Consider the following 20,623-nt stretch of genomic DNA (forward strand, 5'->3'; position numbering starts at 1 on the left):
AACCCACGGGCTCAGGCAATCCGCTCACCTCAACCTCCCAAAGGCGCGGGATTACAGGATGAGCCACCGAGCCCAGCTTGGCAGGTCATCTTCAAAGGAATAACCATTAGATTGCCAGCAAAGTTCTCCACAGTAACGAAAACCAGAATACAGGCGAATAAGATCATCAAAGTGCTGAGAAAAAAGTAACTAGCAGCCGGGCTCGGTGGCTCAGCCTCTAATCCCACACCTTGGGAGGCTGAGGTGAGTGGATTGCCTGAGCCCGCGGGTTCGAGACCCACTTGGGCAACTTGGTGAGACCTCATCTCTACAATAAATAAAAAATTAGCTGGACGTAGTAGCGCGCGCCTGTAATTCCGGCTACTCGGAAGGCTGAGGAGGAAGGATCGCCAGAGCCCAGCAGGTTGAGACTGTAGTGGTCGGGAGCGGCCACTGCACTCCAGTCTGGGTGACAGAGTGAGACTCCAACTCAAAAAAAAAAAGTAACTAGCTAAAGGAACTATATTTTAAGGATGAGGACAAAATAAAGGCATTTCAGATAAACAAAAAAAAAAACCCCTGAGTTTAAAATAAGCTTGCCTTCACTAAAAGAATTTATAAACAATGAACCTCGGAAGGAAAGAAAATGATCTCACAAGAAGCGCATTAAACAATCAAAGAATGTTTCAAAAGCACAAGGAAAGGATTTGGAGTTGAGGGACACTGTCGGGGTGAGGGGAGGCAAGTAGCAACACAAAGGGTACCGGATCCTAAACCAGGGGAAGTGATGACCAGCTGGAGGCCCAAGCTTCACCTGCACATGCATGTTACTTAAGTACCTAATCCTGACTTGCACCCCACATCTGAATAATAGAATCAAGCAAAAAATTAAAAATGAATAAATAATTTTTTAGACACTGTCAATTAGGTAAACAGAAACAAGACATTTTCTCTACAGAACATATAACAATCACAACAGCAACAATAACAACAGAAGAATATATAATACAGTTATGTACTGCATAACAACGTTTTGGTCAACAATGGACCACATATACAATGGTGGTCCCATAAGAATACAATGCCATATGTTTACTGTACCTTTTCTCTGTTGAAATATGCTTAGACACACAAATACTTACCATTGTGTTACAACTGCCTGCGGTACTGAGTACAGTTTACATGCTGCACAGGTGTGTAGTCTAGGAGCAACAGGCTAGACCATACAACCTAGGTGTGTGGTAGATTATACTATCTAGGTTTGTGTAGGTATATTCTAGTGTTTACACTACAAAATTGTCTAAGAACTCATTTCTCAGAACATAGCCTATCATTAAGAAACACATGATGTATATGAGGATATAAAGGACAGACCTAAAATACTCAGTGACAATACCATGTTAGTGAGGAAGAGTATGCTATAATCAAAGCATTTCAACATTCTCATGCTGCTTCTTGTACTATGGAGGGGGAATGTTTAGGTGTTGTTTAATGCTATTAAGTGTATAAGGTAAAAAACAAATGCAATATCTCAAATAATAGAGACTAAATGTATAACTTACAAAAATGTAGAAGCAAAAAAAAAAATTAACTCAACAATGACCATAAAAAGCAATTTTAAAAAACAAAAGCAAGAGAAAGAAGTAGTCCAGAAGAGGCAAGGCAAAGAGAAAGTATGCCGTAAGAAACAAACGCAAATACATCAGTAACCACAACAAATGTAAAAGAACTAATGTCACCAATTAAAATACAGAGCTTTTAAGGCAGAAGGATCACTTAAGCCCAGCAGGTCAAGGCTGTGAGTATGCTACTGCACTCCAGCATGGACGACAGAGTGAGACTCCAACTCATAAAATAAAATAAAATAAAATAAAATAAAACAAAACAAAGCAAAACAATAAAATAAAATAAAATACAGAGTTTACCAAATCGGATTAAAAATATAACTATATGCTGTTTAAAAAAGACAGATTTAAAACTTCAGAACACAAAAAGACTGAAAGTCAAAAGACAAAAAAATACATTTGATTAGGTTAACCAAATAAATCTAGGGTAGGTATATAGATATAAAAAATACACTATAACACAAAAGAACCTGAAGCCATTACATTACAATAACAGGTTTGATCACTAGGAAAGTATAAAGGTTATTAACTTACATTGAACTAATAAGATAGCTTTAAACCTGTCAGAAACAGAGAGAGAAAATGAAAAATTACTTCCTAATGGGAGTTTAGCACATTTAAGAATTGTTAGGTCAAGAAGAGAAAAATCTAGAAAGGATATGGAAATGCGAACAACCTAGTCAATAGTGAGCTTAGTACTCTATACCTAGTAATTGGTTGATACACATCTTCCAATCTGAACAGAACATTTGCAGAAATAGACCACGTTTTAATAATTCAACCATTTTCAACCATGTTCCTGACTACTGGGCAATGAAGGTATAAGTCAATTGGTAAAAAGATACTCAAACCACCACCACCACCCACAGAAGGCTGGCGAGTTCAGATCGGCTTCATCAAGTTCTTCAGGAAATTCCTTCTTTCATTTCAGTTTGATTACTCCTCAGGACATTGTCCTCATCTGCGTGGTTAAAGCTATGTCAAGGACACTTTATCTGCCAGTTTCAGATGGAGAAAGAAAGAGTCCAGGGCAAGCGATTTTATTTTAAATGTCCATTTCATCGGTGATCATTTTACCACATGGATGGGCCACATTTGGCTCAACAGAGGCTGAAAATTGTAGTCTCTGGCTGTGTCACCGTGTCCAAGAGACTGGAGAAATCAGAGCGGGAAGATCAATCAGCAGCTTGCCAAATTCCCTAACTCATGCTATGAAGTATTATATAACATTATTACCAAAGCTACGAAGAACAGTAGAAAAAAAAAATCGCTGGCCAAATTCACTCATGAAAAGAGATACAAAAATCCTAAACAGGATTAGGGAAAACCCTATTCTGACAATTTAGAAAATATATGAACAGAAGTTAGCCTTGTAACAGAGTGGTTTTAATGATCTCCTCAGAGTGGATTCTCCATCTTAGTTGATTCTTACAGAAGAGAAAATGCAGAGAGCTGAATGATTCATCAAAGTTGCACAGCAAGCTGACATCCCAAGTCACACCTTCCACCCCACCCTCCTTGGATGCTGTCCAGACACGTAGAGCAGCCGGGACGACACTCGGAGGGGACCACACCCTTCATGGAGACACGTCAATTATTTTCAGTGACAAACCAGGCAAGCCCTTGATTTTCTCCTTTTATTCACTAACTTCATGAACATTCGGAGAGCACTTAATGTTTTACAGAGCGCCCTGACGGGCCTTATTCCTTCAATTTTCACGGGAACCACAGGGGAAGAAGCTAGTAGAACTGTGTCCCCTATCTCTTCCCTGGAGACCCCAGCCACTGCTGGGTCCCTAGACGTGTTCCCTGAAGAGTTGTCCCTGTTGGAAAACTTCTTATTCCTGAATTTAAAGTACCTCAGGGCCCAGCAGCAGCCTTGCTCTGAGGAGCCCCAGAGGGCAGAGCCTCTGGGCCACAAGGCAAAGGGCAGAGGTCAGCAGGCTGGCTTCAGCAAGTGGGATTTCCCCAGCTGTTCCTGGAAGGGCCCCAGCCAACCACTTTGAAGTCCTCATTTGAAGACTAGAACAGGATCGCAGCCGTCTTCTCCTTCCCTCTACACACACACATACACACACACACACACACACACACACACACACACACTCTCTCTCTCTCTCTCTCTCTCTCTCTCTCTCTCTCTTCACATACTGATAGACAGGCAGGAAGCCCTGCTGTAGGGGAAGAGGGCTGGGTTAGGAATCACATAACCCGAGTTCTGGCCTTGACTCTCACTCACCCTGAGACCTCAACCTCATCTACTGCGCACCCTAGGCCTCTGTGGGATGGCTACCCGTGGACGGTTGTGTGTTGGTGAAAAGGTGAGAGGATGCTTACTGCCAGCATCAGCATTGTCCTTCGGGGTCAGTCTGTCCAACTCAGCAGCCTCTCTTGAGCATTGGTTACTTGGAGAGGGTCAAGAGACCCACAAAGCCCATCTTTGTTCGGTGGAATAGAGCTTCCACTGCTGGAACCAAACCTCATCTCAATAGCAGTTCAGCTAAAGGAGAATTGTATTTCTCTCTCACGGAACAAGCAACCCAGGCTTGATGTCATAGCTCCATGCGGTGGGTGGCCCAGGACTCTTCCATCCATCACTCTGCTATTCCTCGGGTGTCACCCTCACCCCATGGTCCAGATGGCTGCCACCACCCCTGTGTTCCAGGAACAAGGGCTCACTCTGCCTCTTAACGACATCATCCAGACATTGTTCACACGCCTTTCACTCAGTCCCATTGGACAGAATGGCGTCGAATGACCACACCTAGTTACGGTACAGGCTGAGATGTACAGTTTTTGGCCAAGCAACCATATATCCAGTTAAAGCGTGTAATAATATGGGAAATGGGGAGAGACAGACATTAAGGAATGATTTTCAGTCTTTCCTACACCATCCCTCTCCTTCCACACTTTAGGAGAATGAGGAAGCTCTTGGCGTGAAAACGGACTTTCTGACGGAGTTCTATTTTGGCATGCATTTGAATTAGTCACGACTTATTGGAGTCTCTGTTTTGGAGTCACTAAGTCAGAAAATTCAGCAACTAAGCACCAGCCCACACAGATCGACTAAGAAGTACAATCGGGAACACCCTCCTCCAAAGAGAAACCTGCCCGCAGCAGGGGCAGGCCCAGCCCAGAGCACTGGCGGAAGGGGCCTTCCTGTAGCTAGAGGCACATTCACCCAGCAGAACTCCCTGACCCTTGGAAGGTTCTGCCCTCAGTCCCCCAATCTCTCCCCCAAGGCAGAAATGAATATCGGGACAGTTCACTAGTCTTTGCTACCATTCATTACCCCGTCTATGAAGGGGGCAGGGCACAAAGCTCAGAGCCGGGGCTCACCTCTGTGAGCAGCTGTGCCATCATGGTCAATGGCAGATTCCGAGCTTCAAGGACACCAGGGCTGGCAGGGTGTGTGTTAGGTGGACACAGCCAGGAGCTCAGGGGTTCCGTGGGGAAAGTTGCAGAACCCAAGATCCAGTGCTCAGTGACAAGGGCCAACTGCAGCCCCTGGAGCCCAGGGAGCCTGGGATCACACCCGGTCTACCAGGGTCCTTGTACATAAAAGAGAATAAGAATGCCAATATTAGTTTAGCTGTGTATTGGGGTATCCTTGTACCAGGAATCGCGTAAAGGGTTTTATGTATACTTCACATAGAGAGACATTTCTTATTTATTGTTCCCAGAAACTTTATTGGGAATGGAGATATTAAAGCTAAAAGAAGTGAAGGAACTTCCTGCAAATCACACAGCCAGCAAGAGGTGGTTGGCAGGGTTCAAAGCCAGGTTCATCTGACCGCAAAGTTAGCCAGTTTAACCACCACCACACCAGAGGCAAACGTGGAGCGATGGGAGGACATTGGCATGGAAGGAGGGGTGGATGGGGAGGGGGGAAATGGGTGCAGATCCCAGGCTGCCACGCCCACAAGCAACCTCTCTCAAGGTGTCCTGATTCCCTCCCCCATCCCAAGGGCCTCTTAACCACTGCCCTGCTTGGCTGCAGGCTGTGATCCTGGTAACCTGCAAAGTGTCCAGAGTCATCACTAACCCTCCACAAATGACACTCACGGGACCATGCTGCCTCCCTTTGCTTCTTCCCCGCGTCCTCGGTAAACGCCACACATGGTAGGGACCTTTGCTGTGCAGTTCACTGCTCTGACCCCAGGATCTCCCGGGCTCCCATGTACTGTTGCATCTTTACCCTGCTTTATTTTTTCTCTTGACTCCTTTCATCATCTGATGTGTGATACATCTGTGCATTTGGTCATATTGTGTCCAACTCTGTGCATGAGAATGTAGGCTCGGGAAGGACAGGGACTTCTTGGTTCTGGTTTCATTCACTACCATCTCATCTCCTCTTTGTGCAAGGCGTGGGCATGCACAAAAAGTTCATGACTGAGCCTTGCTGTCAATCAAAGTCTAGCAACTTTGCAGATGGGCATCCAGTAGTCCTAGTGAACCATGAGTCCATCGATCAAAGTATTCATCTTCTCCACCTCTAGAGAGAGGCTAAAGAGAGTTCGGTGTGCATGTGGGGCGGAGGTGGGGGAGGGGAGACTGCTCAGGGCCTCAGAATCTTCCGGCAATTGTGACTCGGCTCTTTCCTCACCTTGAGAAACCAAGAAGTAACACAGCCAGAGGGATGCAGTTCAAGTGAAAGTGGTTTCCTGGTCCCCCAGACACTGCCAGTCAGAACTGCCTTCTCACACACTCCCGGAAGACTCTTACACCCTCATCCTTGGGAGGGCCCACTCCCTGCAGAGTCTAAACCGTCCTTCCCACCCCCACCCTCTGGCTCCCAGGCCTCTAAGCCCCTCTAGCTGGCAGCGTCCCCAGGTTCGCCAAGGCAGGACACCCAGGCACTCAGCATCCCACCCAGATCCTGACTCCTTCCAGACACAGTGACTTCTGGAACGTTCTGAGGAATGGGCTTTTCTGGCCAGTGAGGACAAACCCCAAGACTCAGACAAACACCAGCAGTCTGGCCTCCACCCCTCTAAGGGCTGATTCATGAGGCCCAGGGAGCCCATCAACTGCCAGACTGGCCTTGTGTGCTCAGAAAATTCTGCTGCCTCTCTGGAGGCGGAGCCATGCTGCTCAGGAGAGCGGGGGGCTGGCCGGGATCACAGGCGGCCGCCAGCCCGGGAACCCATCGGTCATTATCTGCAGCACAAACACCTACCACTTTGTACTAACATTTTGGCAGCTTCGCACAAACACAGCACTTCATGCTGCCCCATAATGCTGCGCCCTCGCTGGGCCCCAGCTCCAAGCTGGCACGGCCGGCCATATAGTCTGCAACAAAAAAAGTCAAGAAGCCAGTGAAACTCTGTGGGCCGTCTTTACAACTTCTGCAGCCCCCATAGCACCCCCTTCCCCCAGACACAGAAGTATGAGTTCAGACCCTGCACGACACATTTTTCGGACAGGCGCTGGTGACGCCAGCTCCAGGATTACAACAGGACGGATTGTGTGGCCCTGAGTGGCATTTTCCATCCCCGGCCAGGGGCTTCCGCTGGAGGCGCCTGGCATCTGCAGACTGCATGTCCGCCTACCACCTACGCCCAGCTGGGGCGCTCCCTTCCCGGCTGAGCACCCCCTGGCACACGCTGACCCAGCAGGGAGGACAGAAAGCCCCAGATGGGCTGCTGGCTGCCCAAATATTTGCCTCCTCAGCCCCAGCCCAGCAAGGAGCCCAGGGCCAGTGTAGTTCAGAGGCTTTGTAGCTTTTCCTGGCAGAGCTGGGGGTTCTGGAGGCCACAGGAGATGGTGGAGGGTGACTTCGTGGTTCTGCAACCTGGTCCGCTGCCCACAGCATGGGTTCTTCCAGCCAAGGAATTGAAGAGGTGATTCCAGGGCCGTCGGGCAATCTGACTGCCTCGTGGTCCCTCTCCGAGTTCCTTCTCCTCCGCGCCATTCAACTTGCTATTGCTTCTTTCTAGCGATCCCTGGATCCTCCAAAGCTAAAAACATATCAGAGAAATACCTGGGAGGCCCTGCTAGGTGCTGTGGGCTGTGCCAGGCACTTTCATGACTGTTACTTCACTGAATCCTGATAACAGCCCTATGGAAGGTAGCACTACCTTCATCTGAAAAGCAAAAAGACCTGGGCTCAGAGAGACTAAGTGACCCGCCCAGGGCACACAGCTAGCGAATGGGGATGCTGGAACAGAAATCCAGAACTGCCTCAACTCAAAAATCATGCTTTTGCCTCTAAACCATGCTGCCTCCTGCAGAGAATTGGAGGAGCTCAAGAGAGCATCCCAAGAAGCCCAAGCACTCTTGCTGACATCTGGGGACAGTGCCATGCTTGTGTTGTGTCATACTAGACAACTGTCCCTCCTCTCTGGTCTAGACCCTCTGTGCGGAAAGGGCACGGGTCGGGTTCCCTCAGGCCCCTCATCTCTTTCACTTGACCGTGGTGGGCTCTGCCCTTTCAGAATGAGCGCACCCTTCTGCTCAGCTTCTTGTTCTTCCTCCTCCTCCTCCCCTTCATCCATCCCAGTGCACTGCTGCACTGGTGCCCAGCTGCCTTCCTGCCTCCGTGACACCCTCACAGGAGCCCACAAAGACTGTATAACAGGCCACTCCCCAATATCCACACTCTTTGGCTTGGTGTTCAAGGCCTCTACAACGTCTGGCCCCCACTCTCAGGCACAAAGCATGCTGGGGCATCAGACCTAGGAGACAAGGGAAAGAGCTAGTCCACGGAGGGCGAGGAGTTGGAGGCTGACCTGGTCTTCGGCTGTGGCCCAACTTGGCTGAGGGTGAAGACATTGGGCGCTCCTGGTGTCAAGCGATGGGTGGCATATGTGGCATTCAAGGCCATGAGGTTCAGGCACGACTGGAGACACAGAGGGGGCTACCCAGAACTTGGCTCAGCCCTGGGACTAAGCCACGTGCTAGCCTTGCTTCTGAGAGAACCAAAGGGCCAATCAGGGAAACCAAGGTAGCCGTCGGTTGCCAGGACAGCAAGTGGGGCAGGAGAACTCTGGTTAGTCCTCACCCAGTCCTCATTTGCTGTCCAACTTAACCCCACCTTCCAGGATGGGCTGGAGGCTGTGCAGCCTGTCTTGACCAGGACTGACCTCGTAGCCCACAGGAGCACACATGCTGGTCTGTGGCCCTTCAAGATGGGGACTCCTGCTGTGTTCCTGTCCGGCTACTGTGTCTCACTCCACCCCCACCCCTTCCAACAAAGGGTAGTCATCTCTGTCCTCCCTCATCACCACCCTTCTGCTCCTCTTCCTCCAGGAAGACCCCCACCAAGTCCCTCCTGATCTCACAGGTCTAGTTGGAAGGTCACTCACATGGCCTTGCCTTACTTTAGATAATTTTAACTCAAAGCCGACACTAGAGTCCTCAAGAATTTACACAGAGCCTTCTCCTTCTCTTGAATCCGCCCTACTCGCCGCAGGTCTGAGCAGCTGGGAGGTGCTCACATACTCGTTCAACCACAGCAAAGATTTTTCTGGGCCAGGCCATAGCCTCAGAGGCAGAGATATTGGGACAAAGATGAACCTTAGTCAAGGGGTCAACGAATCTGGAACCAGATTATAGAATTTTTGAGATCACAGTCCATCACCGTGGTGGCAAAAACGAAGAGAACTCGGAGAAGGAACCCATGGAAAAGTTCTTAGAGGCTTGTCACAAGCCTGGGAGAGCTGAAGAACCAAGAGGAGGAGGAGGAGCAGAGGAAGAAGAGCAGGCTGAACCGACAGGCTCACACTTCCACTGGACAAATTGAACAGCCCCTGAAGGGCTTTTGTCCTGAGAGTCACCGAAGACACAGAAGGTGAGATATCCGGTCAGATTCCCCTGCTGGAAAAATCTCAAAATACTTGGAAGATCTTCCCATCTGGATGAGTATCTCAAAGCTCTGAGTTTCAGCTGCCTCGTTGGCAAAATGGGAAAAATAAAGCCTCGCCGTTATAAACTACAAGGCGCTACTGGTATGGATGCAGAGGTTGTTGAAGCTAAGGATGGCATTAAAGAGACGACGGGGCAAGGCCTCCCCTCCCCCTTTCCTCCCCCCTGCGTCACGCCAGAGGGGCCTGGGGGCCACAGACACTCAGACCAGCCAGGGCCCAGAGTCTCCTTGCCCAGTGGAAACCTCAGCCCCAGGGTGGCCCGCCGGCCCTCTGCCCGCCCAGACGCCTGGGCCTGGGAACGGGCAGGCCCTGCCCACCCTAATTACTCCCATCTTGGCATCTGCCTGTGGTTAAATGCACAGCTCCTCTCGCTGGCTCGGAACGTCAGCCATAAACAGAGCATCTGCATGGCGGATGCTGTCGTTTAAAAATAGCCCAGCCTTGGGAACCGCATTTCCCTGCCCTGGGAGTTCCTGGAATGGGAGAAGGCCCGTCTCTCGCGGATTCAGCCCCCCGGCAAGCCGCAGGGTCCCCAGGCCAAGGCGGGAGAGGGCTGCCATGCTGTGCAGTTCCCCGCGCGGCCGCCAGGTGGCGCCAGGGCTGCCGCCTGGGGGGCCCGCGGGCGGCCGAGGCCCCCGCGCGTCTCCGGCCCGGCTCGCCCCCCGCCGGGCCCGGGAGCGGGCCGCGGGCAGCGGCCTGGCACCCGCGGCGGGGCGGGCGGTGGGCGCTGTGGGTTTCGCCCTCCCGGAGGGCCCTCGCGGCTGTGTGCTGAGCAAACGTCCGGGCTGATGTCGGCAACATGCGGAACCAATTTTCGGGGAGCTGGGCCGCCAAACCAGCCACCTTTGGGCGGGAAGCGGGGTCGCTGCGGGCCGGGGGGGCTCCGGGTCCCCCGGTGGAAAACCAGAGGACTCCTCGCGGCGGGGGGCCAGGCAGCCCGGCTGTTGTGGGACCCAGAGCAGGGAGGCGAGGGCGAGGGGCTGCATTGTCTGCCTTGGACTGGGAATTGCGCTCAGGGCTCACGACCATTCTTATAGAGCACCTACTGTGTGTCCGGCGCTGCCCTACATTTTCTTATCCTCGCAACCAACAAGCCTTAGGAGGACCAGGTAGGCCACTGCCAGGGGCACTAAAATATCACCAGCATAAACCAGAGATGCAGTGCTAACTCAGGTCCCCAAATAAAGGGAGAAATAGAAGCGGATTCTTCTGCTAGCCAAGGACCCTCGAGCAGAAGAGGCCTCCCAGACTGCCCAAACCTCCCTGAGTCGTACTGGAGGGCCGGGACACGGTAGCCCCTCAGAGCAGTGCGAGGCCTGGGGTCTCCTGGCCTCCTGGAAACCTCAGCCTCATCTTTTAGCTGACCCCCCTCTCTTAAACTAACTCCCACCAATGAATAGAGGACAGATACTTAAAGCGCCCCTTTGAAACAGAGGTGTCCGTTTTTCCAGATTTCCCACTGTCTGGCCCTGGATACTACTGTAACACTCCCATTTTACAGATGAGAAGGCATGGGCCAGGGAGCTAGGACGTGATGGAGTTAGTTCCTAAGGAAGGTGGAGGGCTGTAGCTGAAAGATCAGGCTGGAAGACTGAATAATCTGAGTGTGAGGGAATCTTCTACAATTACTCACAGGCATGGTCCCGGCAAAGTCCATATTTCCTATTCAACATCTTACTCACTTCTCCCAAAGGTGGTTCTGACTTCCGTCATGGTCTTGGAAACCCAGGCTGAGGCTCTGCGCTCTGCAGAGGATGGTGCACGTTGGCCCGGATGCCTCTGGCTAGGCCCTCACCCACTGGCCAAGCTCTGGCCTGCGGGACACCCAGCTGAGACCTGCCCGCTACACGTCCCATCCTGGCTCCGTTCATGCAGAATGCCTTGCGGCTTTCCAAAAATTGTTCTAGAATTCCCTTCCCCTTTCTCTGCATGACAAACTCCTACTCTTTTCAAAACCCGGCTCAAACGTCACCCTTTCTTGGCCCCCCAAGGCAGAGCTGGCCCTGATGCCCGGGGACTTCCGAGGACCCTTCCTTACTCCATTGCAATGACAACAATGACCCCAAGGCACCACATCTCACTGAGGCCATCTCTGAGTCTCCTACTGTGCTGGGTACTTTGCACACACTTTAATGGGACATTCCCCGGGCGTCTCGAAAGGGTGAGACAGGTGAGGCACTCACTTTGGCTCTGAATTTAAGGGGGGGCCAAAAAGCTTAGTAATCAGATGCTGTTTCAATGTAGTGTTTTAAAAATTAACACCAGCTCCTAACTGAAATAAGCAGTACATTCATGCACATACACAACCTGCGCACACACATGCACACACACACAGGCCAACGTTTGCCTTTCTGATGCACCTGGTTTTTTCTCTAGTAAGCCCCACTGTGACCAGGGAAATGATTCTCAGTCAAAGACATATTGGGTTGGAGTTTTAATAATAACAATACTAGAGGAAAAGGTGTCTTGTTCCCTTAGGCCAGAGCCTCTCAAGGTATGGTCCATTGGAATAAGCTGAGAAAGATTTTAAACATGGTGTCTTGACTCAACTTGCTCTGGGACTGGCCTGGGATATGCACTTTAAATGTTCTCAGATGATTCCTGATGATGCTAGAGCTGGCTCAACCACTGCTTGAAAAGATTCTGCTCTGTGGCTTCTGAAGAAGTTAACTCCCTGTTGCCTCCCATGCTAGCAAAATGGCAGCCAAGCTTGTCAGAGTCAGCCAATCCCAGCTCTCTCTTCCTCTGAGTTCAGCCAAGGGCCAGGTTCAGGCCTTCTTCCTCCCGCTACCACATGCTTGTGCTGACCCATGTGGGCGTGGTCAGACCCATTCAGTTCTGCCAAAAGGATGCATCTGACCCAATCCAGCTAAGGTTGCCACGAGTGGGGACTGCAGATTCATTCATCTGTCCTTCCCTGAGCTAAATATGAAGAAGATCATGGCGTGCAAAAGGGAAAAAAGAAAGACTCGGTTTCTGGCTCTAGAGAGTTTGTGTTGAATAAAGGAGACAGAGACTAATGGAAGAATCACAAAAACAAATGTGAAACCACAACACTGCTGGGTACTGTGGGGAGAGATTCCTGGTCCAACAAAGGGTATAACTGGTGTCAAGAAGGGCAGGGAAGGCTCCCCTGGAGAATAAGTGATTAAGTTTAGCTGAAGAACAGAAAGGAACAAACCAGATGAAGATTTGGGGAAAAGGGTTCTACTGAGAGGGAACAGCATATGCAAAGCCATGGAGACAGTGGGAGAAGGTTCCTGCCTCTAAGCACAGAGGATAAAGAGGAATCTAGAAAGAATGAGCTTGGAGCGGTTGGCAGGAACATCTTAAGGGTGAGACTTTCATCTGAAGATTAGTGGGGGCTATGGGAATGGCTGAACATCCGGAAAGGGCTCTGGGTGTTGTCATGGTCAGATGATTAGCTAGGGAAGATCCAGTGGGGACATAACTTCCCTCCACCCATGCAGGGAGGGCATCTGAGTCCCTACTCTGGGCAGCACCCAGCAGCCTGACACTGAAGGGAGAAAGGGGTATTTTGGGGAGACCCTGAGAACCCAAAAAGCCTGGAGCTAAGATCTGATTTTCCCCTTGTGGTTAGACGCTTCCTGTCTTAACAAGCATTATTTCAAATGGCAATCAATAAATCCTTGGGTTGACAACATGTGGTTATAATTGTTGGGGATTTTTTTTTCTATTTTATTTGTTTTTGTTTTATACCCAGAGGAAATCAAATCACTCTATGAAAAAGATACCTGTACACATATGTTTATTGCAGCATTGCTTACAATAGCAAGAACATGGAACCAACAAACTGTGCTGCCTGTTGAAAGAAGACTGGATTAAAAAAAAATGTGGTACATATACACGATGGACAATTATGCAGCTATAGAGAAGGATAAAATCATGGACTTCACAGCAACTTGGATGGATTTAGAGTCTACAATACTGAGCAATCTATCACAGAAACAAAGAACTGAGTATACATGTTCTCACTCATGAGCGGACCTTGAACAATTATCGTAATACTGTAAGAAAAGGATTGACAGTAGCGGGAAACTGTGGATGGGGGAGGTGGGACTGGCAGTAGTGGGAATCTGCTGAGCACGGCCGGGGGCACACCTCATCAACAAGGGTACCAGTGTATTGAGCATTTGTATACCTAACCCTGAATTGTACCCCGCATCTTTAAAACAAAAAAATTAAAAAAAAAAAAAAAAGAAAAACCCATAAAGAGAAGTCAACCCTGTTGTCAGAGAAGCAAGCACAGGTAAAATATTAAGATGCTAGTCCTCCAGCATCAGAGATTCTCTTGAGAGAAACCATTCTTTGCAACCCCAGGGATTCAGCTGACAAGGCCCCAGCCATTCCTCCCATCAAGCATTGCTCATGCTAGAGCACCAACTGTTTACCTGGAGGCTGCGTTGGGAGTGGGACTTGATCTTCAGGAGTGTCCTAGCTACCTAGACAATGGTGCACCTTCTCTCTAACAGCATGGTCTGGCTCAGGGGCAGGATCTTACAGTTCAGAGACAATAAGAGACATCACACTTTATATAATTCTTCATTTAAAATATAGGCATCATCTTAGCGCTATGCCGAGAGAGCAAGGCTGGAGCGCTTGCTCCCATTTCTGACACAAGCATCTTGAGGCTCTGAGAACTGCTGGCCCTTCAGCTAGTGAATGTCAGGGGGACAAAAAGATTAAGTCTCCAGGGAGACCAGAGGATGCCCTATGTCTGTTTGTCTGTCATGTTGAATGAGCAACAGCCTGGCTAAGAAGCACATCCTCCCTCCTGTCATGTTTCCAAGTTAAAGTGACTGATCGATTGACACATTGCATTCCTTCCAATGACAGCGGCTAATCATTTTCTCATCACCAAGAGGCAACATGACCTTCAGAGTTAGACAAACCTGGGTTTGAATCTCTTTATGAGCTATGTGACCTTGAACATGTCAAGCCATGTCACTTCTTTTTGACAGCTGTAAAATAGGTATTGTAATCTGTACTGTCAGGCAAGTCATGGAGGTGATGATATTATATCATCTATAAGGTGTATCGAAATGTAAGGTTTTATTATTCCATCATGGGAACTCTAAATTCTTCATAGGATGATAATGCACATTCCCTCCTTGGAGTTCAGCCAGCATGAAGCACTAGCCACTTCCTCTATCTCAACCAGGCCATCATTGTGCCTCATAACTGCTCTTCCCCTGTGACTGCCAACCCCTTTCAACCATTTACCACCTGTGACCAGGAAAGGGTTTGTGCAAACATCTGGTCCAGTATATTGCAGAATGGGCATTTTCCCTCAGCAGGGTATCAGTCAGGGGTCAGCTCAACTGCCCTCTCTTCAGAATGTTCTTGCTGTCTTAGTCACATAGTATCTCATTAGCTATAGGTTTTGTATAGATGCACTTTATTAGGTTAAGGACATTCCCTTCCATTCCTAGTTGGTTGAGTTTTAAACATGAATGGGGTTGCATTTTTTTCTAATGTCTTTTCTGCATCTATTGAGATAATCATATGGTTTTTCTCATTTGTTTTTATTAATGTGGTGAATTTTATTGGTTGCTTTAAAAATATTAAACCAACCTTGCATTCCTAGAAGAAACCTTACTTGGCTATGATATATTTTTCTTTTTATCTATTGTTGAATTTGATTTGTTAATATCATATTAAGGATTTTTGCATTCATATCCATGAAGGATACTGGTGTGTAGTTTTTTGTTTGTTTGTTTGTTTTTCCTTTTTTTGTAATGGCTTTGATTTTTGGCTTCAGGGTGATACTGAACTCTTAAAATGAGCTTGCATTGGTCTGGGGTTTTATTTTCTTAAATATTTTAGAGAATTTACCAATGACACTCCTGGACCTAGAATTTTCTTTGTGAGAAGATTTTTAATTACAAAATCAATGTTTTTTTTAATAGTTTTTTTTTTAAGGTAGGATTTATTGAGAGGACAGAAAAGCTCCCAGGGTAGGAGGGGACTCAAGGGGGTTACCCAAAATCAATTTATTACAAAAATATAGAACCAACATATTTTTTATTCTTTTGAATCATTTCAGTAATTTGTTTTTTAAAAATTTGACCTCTTTATCTATGTTTTCAAATTTATTGACCAAAAGTCAAAGAGACTTTTCATAATATTTCTTGATCCTCCTCTTCTTTCTTTCTTGATATTTGCAATTTTTTGTATTTTCATCATTTTTTTTCTTGTTCAGTCTTGCAAAAGGTTTATTAATTTTATTGATCTTTTCAAGGAACAAGCTTTAGGTTTCATTGATTTTTTTTTTCTATTGCTTGTCCATTTTTTATTTCATTGATTTCCACTCTTATCTTTATTATTTCCTCCCTTCTACTTACTTTGGGTTAATCAGCAGGATCCATCCTTCTTCCTAGGATGGAAATTATGTTTTAAATGGTTATCCCCCCACCTTTACGATAAGGAAGTGTCTATCAATTTTTAGGCTACCCAATGTTATTTTTAAAATCTAGTCAACCTATTTTGTTACATATCCCATGTCAAGTCATAAAAGTCTACTAAAAACATTTTTTTCCTAGTCAGAGATGGCAAATACACAACATTCTCCTTGCAATAGCTCCCCCCCACACACCACTGTTGGACAGTTCTGATTAATGAGACACCCTTTCCTGCTGAAACCAGACATAAACCTTTTCAACACAGCCATCTTCACCGCTGTGAATCACGGGAGCATGCACAGGGCGAGATGCAATGCACATTTTCAACATTTGTGTGCTTCTCATACTCGATGTTGTTATTTTTTACTCCCACCCCTACCCCTTGCCCAAAGCCGCTATGATACTCCATGGCCTGTTGGAACTGACATTCATCACCCTTGCCTACTCATGCCTCTCACCATCACCACCTCACCCAGCACATGCTTGTGGTTGACCCTGTCTCACTTGCGCCTGCTTCCCAGACCTCTGACCCCAGGATCTCCCCACATTCATTCCCACCCTCCCACCCAGACCTGCGCCATTTCCAAGTTCTCTCTCCTCAGTCCTAGGTGACTTCTCAGTCCTCAGCTCCCATGCTCACACTTCCAGTACATCTCTTGGCCTTCAGGTGAGCCCCATCTGGAGAACCCAGACCAGGCACATCAGGCCCTCCCCATAGAAGATGGATGCATTCAGACACTGGCCTCTGCTTATACAGATGGTGGGGAGACCTTAGTGGGAAAGATTCTTCCCAAAGGACCCTTCTTGCATTCTCTGTGCAACTGTTTAAGAGGGTCCCAATGAGGGACTCAAGCTAGATGATTTCCTGTCCACCATCCCCCAGAAGCGTAGTGTAACCCTCATGCCTCCCTGAGCCTTCTCACACAGACTCTTCCTGAAGTATCTGCCCTTATAGATTCTGACGTTCCCACAGAGCCTATAAAAAAATGAACACTATCCAGGAAAAATGTTTCATAAACTTTGTAATTCATGGGACAGGGAATAGATTCAAAATATTAATATTTCATCACGTTACTCATGATATTCAAGTTCAGCCCCATAAGACTGATTAATGGAATCCAGCTTCCAAAGGGCCACTGGCATCTGCTGTGTCTCACTTGGTGCTAAAACTCTGGTGGTCCCAGGGACATAAGGGCAGAAGTAGGGAACAGGCAGCATGAAGCCTGCTTTAGAGATTGTAGCAAGGGTTGTTTGGAGTTTCCCAAACATGTGTTTGTGTACGTTATTTCTTCCTGAATAACTTCTTCTCTCTCCTTTTCACCAGATTACGCTAAATCAACCTTGAGGTTTCCAACGTCCAATATGGTAGCCGCTAGCCTTGTGTGGATATTTACGTTTAAGTAAAATTTTAAAAAATTCAGTTCCTTAGTCTCATGGGTCACGTTTCAAGTGCTCAATAGCCATATGGGTTAGAGGCTACCAGCACTAGTAGTTTTTAATCGTTTTCAGCACTGCAGAAAGTTCTGTTGGACAGTGTTGCCACAGTCTAGATAATCACTGAGACTCTTCCAACTGATAGAGAACTGATTGGTCTTTCACGAGGTCTGTGGAGGCTGCAGGGTGACGTGGGTGACAGTCATGTCCTCCACTGTGTCCTGCCCAGTGCCAAGTTTGGGACTGGCCTGGTACCAATGCCCACAATTCTGAGAAGGGTCAGCTCAGTTCAGTACGATTTGTTGACCGTCTGCCAGGGGCTGAATGCTTTTACAGGATGATGTGCCCTTAGGGAACTCACTGTCCAGGGCAGAAGGCAGATCATATCAACAGAGAGTGACCTGATAGAGCCCAGGCTAAGCAAAGAGTGCACCATGGAGGCCTTGGAGGCACAAATGGACTGAGATGATCGCCCGCAGGGGTGCTGGGAGAAGCTACAGAAAATAGTTCATGCTCAAGTCATTTCTGAATGATAGAGGGGAGTTCTACTCATAGTCCTGGCAAAGAAGGGGTGATTCAGAAAAAAAATGATCAGCTTATTCAAAAACAAGAGGCAAGACAGCGCAGCAGCTGGGGACCCATAGCACATTGATATTTGTGGAGTCCAGGTTAGCTTAACATCATGTCTCAACACCCGTGCAATGGGTGGGTTAGTTGCCCAATAATAAAGAATATGACTATTAGTTCTAAAACTCATGGATGTGAGAATTGTAACTTGATTTTCTAAACCACCATTGAATTTCTCTTGAGCTTGCATTATGCCAGGATGGCAGAACCTCCAATAAGGTTCTGCCTTGGTGACATTGCTTGAGGGCAGCTCTACCTCTGAATTTTGGTTATGTGAATCAGTAAGTTCATGTTCTTTCAAGCTAGTTGGAGTTGGGTTTTCAGCCACAAAGGGTCTATTTACAAGGAAGGAAATTAAGGCTCTGATGATTTGAGTGAGTGGTTCTCATTCTTTTGAGAGAATAGAACCACCTGGCTGGATTGTTAAAACACAGATTCCCAGGCCCCCACTTCAGATACTCAGACTCAGTAGGTCTGAGGTGGTACCCTTGAATTTGAATAAACTCCCAGATGCTGCTGCTGTTGCTGTTTTGGGAACTTACATTCTGAGCTGCCCTGCTTGGTCAATTACCCTACCTAGATCACTGTGTCAGTAAGTGGCAATCTGAAATATGAATCCAGCTCTATGTGATTTCTAGCTCAGAACCTCTACTCACTACATCTAGAAAAAGGAGTAGGGAGTGTTTTAGCAAGGGGACAGTCAATGGATTTGTCTTGCTTACAACCAGAAAACTAGGCTTAAAGAGGGAAAATCCGTCAAGTTGAAGTAGTGTAGAGAATAATGTGCAAAAATTTTCAGCCACCCCTTCGTGACGACTCTCCCTTTGAGCCAGTCTCGCTCCTGCCCAGCCATCTTCCACCCAAAGAGGCATCCCCCTCTGTGCACACACAGTACTTCATTATGTTGGTCTCTTAATTACATGTATAAAATGGAATGAAATTTCATATGTCCATATGGAATCGTGTTAGGCAATATTTTTATAATGTTGCTTCCAGCCATCGTGTGAAACTTATAACGTCACTGCCACATAATTTCTTGGAAATTCCCACCTAATCCTATACGGGTAATGCAAAAACCAAATAAACTTTTTTTTCTGCCCTTCCCTTTCTTCCTCCCCCAACAGCCTAATCAACTGCTCCCACGGTGGGGGTTAAATGCACAGAGAGGTCTGGAAGACTCGGAACATAAAGTTGAGCTGGGCCTCCAAGGCCACCCCAAGATGGTTGGAGTGTGGGTGTCTAGCTAAGGGGAAGGAGTGCTGCCTTTTCTCTAGGAATGGAGAAGGAGAAAACCAAGGAGGTAAGCAGAAGCAAGCTAGGAGGGAGAGGGAGGGACCTCAAGGAAGGCACCCCAAGAGTGAGGCCTGCAAGGCAGCAGGTGCTCCCACTGGATGCAGCCGGGAGGCCATCTGGGAGCCTAGAGTCATTCACATCCGGGTTGGAATCTTGGTGGGTCCAATCCACCTAAGTGGTGAAATATAAGCTTCTGATGGCTTGGACTATTATGTTTTGTGCAGTTCAATAAACATGGATGCTCACTAGGATGCTAGTCCCTGAGCTAAGTGCTGAGGACTGGGAGGCGAATTAGCCATTCCTCTCCTGTGTGCTGGGTTGCTGTGCCAGACACCGGCATGCAGGAGTACTGTCCACCGCATTTAGGTTTTAAGCCAAAGAGTAGGATGATCAGACTGTCAGTTTAGAAAGACCACCTTGGCAAGTGTGGGGAGTGAACTTGGAGGCATGAAGCCCAGAGAGTGCATTACTGCAAGTTTCAGAAAAAAGATTGTAGAGCCCTGACCCAAGGCTGGGCTATCCAGAGAGCAGGGGAGGGCACAGCCGATAAATGCTGAGGAGATCACAGCAATCAGAGATAATAAGGACAGTGAAGGAGCCTAGGGGACTCCTGAGTTTCAGGTTCAGTGACCCAATGTCAACATTCACACCTTCAGCCTCTGTAGCTGGCACAGTTTGGGACACAGAATAGTTGTTTAATCAATTGTTTCTAAATTGAATGTAATTGATCATCGTGAAATTGATTAATTTCCCAAAGACTTTTGTTTTTCTCCATTTCCAGGAGTTCATTGTTGTGGAGATTAAGTTCAATAGCATAAGTAAAAATCCCCAGCTCTGTATCTGGCCCCCAGTAAGGATGAAGGAACCCTAAGTTCTTCACCCTCTAAAACAGGATTCAGTGGACGACTAAACACGTCAGCTGGAACATAGACCTTTTAACTCTGCTTCCTCCTGAAACATCACTCAAATATTGGCAAAGGGGTGTTTTAAAGGCATAAACCCAGAGGACAAAGAGACAGTAGAGAAGATCTCAGCACTAAAATTTTAGATGGTGGAAAGCAGACTGTTAAATGTAACTGACTGAGCAGGTCCAAGAGAGCTGAGCTCAAGCCCGGCAGCAGAGAGATGCGAGCGAGGTGACTTATGAGGCAGAATTACTCAGTGGCAGAGTCTGAAGGCTCATGAATTGTCACGGATGCCCCTGGAAGTGAAGTAAAGGTGAGGCAAAAACAGAAGAATTGGTCGAAAGTCTGTTGAAGAAGCAGATGGATCCTCTCCCCAGCTCAGCACCGAGGTTGTGATGGCTCTCCCTGGCTCAAGCAGAAGACTGGAGACAGTCTCTCAAAGGGCAACACAGAATCTCTAACACCAGCCA

The sequence above is a fragment of the Carlito syrichta genome, unplaced genomic scaffold (genome assembly GCF_000164805.1).
Source record: "Carlito syrichta isolate Samal-C Ts95f unplaced genomic scaffold, Tarsius_syrichta-2.0.1 Scaffold274013, whole genome shotgun sequence".
Lineage (NCBI taxonomy): Eukaryota > Metazoa > Chordata > Mammalia > Primates > Tarsiidae > Carlito > Carlito syrichta.